A 6,259-nucleotide genomic window follows, 5' to 3' on the forward strand; every position below is an offset into this window, starting at 1 on the left:
TAATAGTTAGGGTCCCAGCAGGAAACAGAGGGCATCACAGCTGGGATTTCAAAGATAATTTAATGAAGGAACTATTTGCAGAAGTGTGGGCAGGGTTGAGGGAACCAACAAGGGAGGTGAAAGCAACAGGAAGCTATGACCACCCTTAGGTCTGCAGGGGTGAGGAAAGGAAATGGTACTACTGGAGCCCAGCAAGAGCCATGGGACATGCCTGAGAGGCGCTGAAGTGAAAGGTACAGCCATGGCCAGAACCACGGTACTGACACAGAGCTGGGAGTAGGAGAAGAAATATCCAGAACGGTGCTTTCTTCTCCCACTCTAACATCCTGCTGGTGCCTCTGTGGAGGTCCCAGCTAGATGTCAGAGGGCAAGGGAGCCCAGGGTATGTTGTCCATATGGATAGAGAAGGGTGGAGAGTGGACCTGGAAGGGCAAAGGGAAAATGACCAGCACACTCTTGATTGCTTTACGCTGGGGGCCTTCTGCCTCATCTAGCAGCATATCCCTAGCCTCAGTCCAGGTGGTTGTGACCTGTTTGGAGAAGGATGGTGGCAAAGTAGTCCAACTTCTTGGCCAGCCTCTCTCTGTCACCACTCTCCCACAAGTAACCCCTGACACTACCCTTTCAGTCTCAACAAATACAGTTAAGGCGAATCAGTTGTGATTTCTTTCAGCTTCCTATTCAAACCTGTAGGTATCCACACCCAGATTTCCTTCACTTCTCCAGGCTGTGTTGCAGGCAGCCTCTCCACCCGTGCATTACCCAGCCCATCATGACTCCCAGAGCATCACTCCGTCATCCTTCCCTTCTCTGTTTCGACAGTCCTTCCTGCTCTCTCTTCCCTCTTAGCCTATACACATGTCCAAGTTTCTACTGTCTTAAAAACTAACAAAGAGCCTCTACCTCCTTCTACCTCTAGTGCTTGTCCTTTTTCTCCTCCTCATCCCATCCAAAATTCTTGAAAAGATATGTATGAGTTAGGGTTCTTTGGCTGCAAGCAACAGAGACTGACTTGTGAGCTTAAGCAAGAAAGAAATTGATTAGAAGGAAATGAGGGTGGCACGCAAGATGGAGGGAGAGACTGAAGAGCCCCGCTTCTGAAAGGACTTGAACCAGGGCAGTGGCAGGGATGGAGACAGCAGGAAGGAATAACAGTTTCCTCAGGGCTCTGGCTGCCGCATGAATCAGCTCCAACCAGGTTCCAGCAGCAGGTCACGTAAGCTCACGATTCAAATTCCAGGGAGAGCCTCTGATTGGTGCGGCTTGAGTCACGTGGCCTCCTCTTGGCCTGTGGACAGCTGGGCATCCTGACGGACAGTCTCATGGAATCGTATCTGGTAGGCCAAGGGTGGTTACTCAGAGAAAAATCCGGGAGCTGTTATAGACGAGGGGGAAATGGATGCTGGGCAGGCAGAAACAATGGATGTCTGCGACGAGGAGCACTCCTGCTCACCAGCCCAGCCTTCATCTCCTATCTGAGCCTCAACTCACTGAAACCATTTGCACTGAGCTTGTGGGTGACCTTCTCTTGCCAAATCCAAGGACATTTTTCAGTCTTTATCTGACTCCATTGACCAGTACCTCTCTCTTGGAAAATCTTTCCTCCCTTGGCTTCAGCATAACAAATCGATCTGCAAAACTTAGTGTTTCAGAATGACAGACATTTATTTATTTATTTATTTATTTTTAAAGATTTTATTTATTTATTTGAGAGAGAGCATGAGAAGGAGGAGGGTCAGAGGGAGAAGCAGACTCCCCGCCGAGCAGGGAGTCCGATGCGGGACTCGATCCCGGGACTCCAGGATCATGACCTGAGCCGAAGGCAGTGGCTTAACCAACTGAGCCACCCAGATGCCCCAGAATGACAGACATTTATTATCTAATAGTTTCTATGAGTCCGGAATCCATGAGCGGCTTAGCGGAGGGGTTGTGATCTTGTCTGAAGGCTCGGGTTGTGTGTGTGGGGGATATAGCATGCCATAGTTTCCCCAGCGTGGGTGATCCAACAAAGGGATCAGGGAAGGGAAGGAGAGGAGAGAAGGGAAAAAAGATGTGCAAGCATGCACAGAAGTTGTGGTCTTTTTATAACCTAATCTTGGAAGTTACAACCCATCACTTCTGCTATAGTCTGTTCATGAGAAGTGAGTCGCTAAGTCCAGGCCTCACTCACGGGGAGGGCATAACACAAGGCAGGAGGCAGGGGTCACTGGGTGCCTCTTAGAGGCTGCCTACCACAGCTTCCATGACCTAGCATATTCATTGTTCTTCTTCCTCCCTGACTGCTTCTTCTCTGGTCCATGTAGGGACTCCTCTTTCTCTGCACATCTTTGAAATGTGGCTCTTCCCCAGGCTCCTTTCTTGGCCCATAGCTCTTCTCATTCTGCATGGTCTTCCTGAGAGACCTCATCCAGCCACATGATTTTGGCTATCACCAGTATGCTGATGATGTCCAAAACTTCAGCCCAGACTCTCTCCGTGATACTGCACATGAATATATCCTAATATTGACCACAGAGCCAATATAGACTGCTGGATCCAGCACATGTCCCGTGGGCACCTCAGACATCAGAGGTTCCGAAAAGAACCTCTTTGAATAAGCTCTGTGCCTCCTCGTATTTTCTCCTGTCTCAATGAATGGCACCTCCATCCACCCAGTCCTCCAGGGGAGAAACACGGCCGTCACGCTTGGCACCACCCTCTCCCTCCCCCTCACATCCAAACATAAAGCCTTGCTGACTTGATTTACCTCAAGGTTTTTCAAACCAGTCACCTGCTCTGTATGGCTAATAATAATGTCACAATATCAGCCTTTAGCTCCTCTTGCTTGGGTTATTGCAACAGCTTCCTGGTTTTTCTTGCCTCTACTCTTGCCCTCTCAAAAAACACAGAGCTGCCCTTGATGAAAACCCCCATGGCCTCTGAGATCAAAAGATTCTTAATGATAGGGCCCCATCCAGCCTTTCCAGCAGCATCTTTCTGTCACAGTTTATACGGTAGCAAACCCACTGCCTGCCTGCATACCACCTGCTCTTCCTCACATGCATGCTTTTGCTCATACTGTCCTCTCTGATTTTAATGCCCCTCCAACTTCAGGAGAACTATTTCCCCTTTAAGACTCAAGAAAAATTTCCCAGGCTGGTATTGTGTCCCAGCACACCACATTGTTTTGATTTATTGATGTGCTTGGTCTCTCCTACTGGACCATGAACTCTTGAGGGCAGGAACTGTATTCTCTCCCTCTTGGCATCCCTAGCACCTTCCATGGAGGTCGTACTTATATTGGTACTCCAGCTGTGCATATTAAATGCATGAATGTATAAACGGGAGATTTATGATAGCCTAGGATTTATGAAATGGTTCTTTCTAAAAAAAAAAAAAAGCTTTATTTTTTTAAAGTAATCTGTACACCCAACATGAGGCTTGAACTCGGAGATCAAGAGTTGCATGCTCTACCGACTGAGCCAGCCAGGCGCCCCCTATGAAATGGTTCTTGAAGTCAAATTGAAGTTAGCCAGGGGGAGAAGAGGGGGAAGGACATTTCAGTTATAAAGAACTGAATGTGCAAAGGGTAGGAAGTTGGAGGAAGCCAATTCAAGGAAGTGGTGCTGGTCTGGTTTGGTTGGCGTATACAGTGCGTAGTGGGTGCTGACTGGAGCAGGAGGGGAGCCCTGAAAAACTGGCTAAGGAAGGTTTTGGCTTTCATCCTGTTGGCAACAGGGAGTCCTGAAAGAGTTTGAAGCAGGGAGTGATTTCATCAAAGCCATGTTGTAGAAAGATCGCCCCAGTGGCCAGTTGTGGAAGATGGACTAGAAAGGGCAGGACTGGAGGCTGGGAGGCCAGGTGGGAAGCAGGTGCATCAGGCCGAGGAGGAGGCGTGGAGGCCTGAATGAGGACCTGAAGGCAGGAGTCACTGGAAGAGAAGAGGGGATAGATTTGAGAAATACGTTGAAACCTATGAAATTGCTGTTTTGTAAGAAAAAGCCGGTGTTGACTACTGGCAATTTTTATATGGCTCATCTTAATATTAAGAAGGTAAATGAACTGGATGGGACTTTGAGTCTGACTTGGAGGTGAATGTGACAAAGAGGCTGTCAAGGTTGGGGACCATTTTTCTGACTTGATTGCTGGATCGGATGGAGGTGCAAGTATGGGGAGAGGAAACCCACATGAGGTTGGGGGTGGGGCATGGTGGGGAAGGCTGTGTGTTCAGGTTGGACATTTTGATTTTGAGGTGCCTTTGAGACCTCCAGGAGGTGGCTGGATATCTGGGTCTGAAGCTTAGGCGAGAGGGATAAGATGGAGAAATATCTGGGTTTACCAGCTTAGAGAAGGCATTTGTGGAAGGGGAAAATTCACCCTGAGAGAGCAGCTGAGACAGAGCAGGAGAACCAAGAGAGTGAGCTTTCTTAGATGCAAAGAGGATTTTTAAAAGATGGTTGTGCCCATGTGCTGTGGACAAGGCAAGTCACATAGGACTGAGAAGCGCCTGTTGGATTTACTAAGGAGGCAGTCAGGGAAGGGGACAGTGAAGGGAGTGGATGGGAGTGGGCTGGATGGGCCCTGGAGGGGCAGAGACTAGGCCTGGCTTTGGGACTGTCCCTTCATCCTCAGTAATTCATGGCTCTAGCCACCAGGGGGCAGTGGCCACACGGAATCCCGGTTGGAGCGATTTACTGTGACCAGCCAGCTTGTGGGGTTGTTGTGGGCTGTGGCAGAGATTAGGGGGTTGACCCATTGCAGAGGCTGTTTCCTAGGGGGAGGGAGGTCCTGATGTGAAGGGTGTAGGGAAGAAGTTCTAGAAGGGCAGAGGAAGGAAGTCCTTTTTGTGAGGTAGACCGGCAGATTCACAATCCCCAGTCCTGTGTTGCAGTTTCCCTCTTGTGGGCCTTTGGGGCTGCAGGGGTCTTATTCAACAAGGTACTCCCAGCAGTCGTGGGGTTTGTATTTTGGACCTCGATTTTCTCTACTCTCATTAGTTCCACTTTGCATTCTGGGCTTGAAGACACACTGAACTTTTGGAGCTCCTGGCTGGCTCAGTCGGTGGAGCGCGTGATTCTCGAACGCCGGGTTGTGAGTTTGAGCCCCACGTCGGGTGTAGAGATTACTTAAAAATAAAATCTTAAAAAAAAAAAAAGACATACTGAACTTTTTCCAGTTCTCACCTGCTTCCATGTGAAAGTCCCTCCTCCATGGAAATGTCTCGCCACTCACTGCTATCCTTCAGGTCGTATCTCAGGCATCACCTCCTCCTGGAAGCCCTCTCTCTCTGTCCCCTCTACCTTCTCTTGGTTCCTACAGAGTACTGAGTGTTCCCTATCTTGAGTCTTAATGTTCTGGCTTATAATTGCTTATTTATTTACTTATTTTTGGTCAGTTTTATTGCGGTATAATTTAAATACAGCATTTACTAGTTCTGAGTGTATGATGAGTGCCCCCCCCGCCGCCCAACACACACACACACACACACACACACACAGACACACACACACAGACACACAGACTCATGTAACCACCACCACAATCATGATGCAAAACTGCCCATTACCCCACAAGTCCCCTCCTACTCGCAGCATTTCCAACCACTGATCTGCTTTTTGGTTGCTATAGTTTTGCTCTGGGTAGAATTTCCTGTAAATGGGATCCTACAGTATGTAGTCTTATGTGTCCAGCTTCTCTCCCTTTGCTCTGGGATTTATCTGTGTTGCTGCCTCTGTTATCTATCTCCCCCCAGACCAGGTCTCTGTGAGGGCAGAGTTGTGCCTCGGTCATCTTTGTGTCTTTAACTCACAGCAAAGTACTAGGACACACTAGCACTCGGTAGATGTTTTCTTAAATGGAACTGAATTGAATGTTCTGGGAGAGACCACCTAGGAGAGCCTCTGGACCTTGGATGCGCATAAGGCAGGGCTCATCTGCCAGGTGCCCGTGGCCTTCACGTCTTCAAGTCGCCCTCCAGCTGCTCCTCCACTTGCCCTGGACTTTTCTAGTCTATAAGTCCTTGCTCCTCTGCCCCTTGCTTCGTGCCTCCACCTGGTCCTCTGTCCCCCTCTCCTGCCCACCCCAGCTTTCTTCTGGCCTTTGGAAGTCCCCACCATTGAGCCCTGGCCTCCCTGAGTCTGCCAGTCCCTCAGCTCTCCTCCCACCTCCTGTGGGACCCACCCCCTTCAGATGCCTCTAAGCCTCGGCCTGACGTGTTCTGTGTACCTCTTTCTCTGGGCCTCAGGGGCCCCTCTCTCCTGAGCGCCTTTTAGGATGCTGG

Source organism: Halichoerus grypus, chromosome 15 (assembly GCF_964656455.1).
Source record: "Halichoerus grypus chromosome 15, mHalGry1.hap1.1, whole genome shotgun sequence".
NCBI classification, from domain to species: domain Eukaryota; kingdom Metazoa; phylum Chordata; class Mammalia; order Carnivora; family Phocidae; genus Halichoerus; species Halichoerus grypus.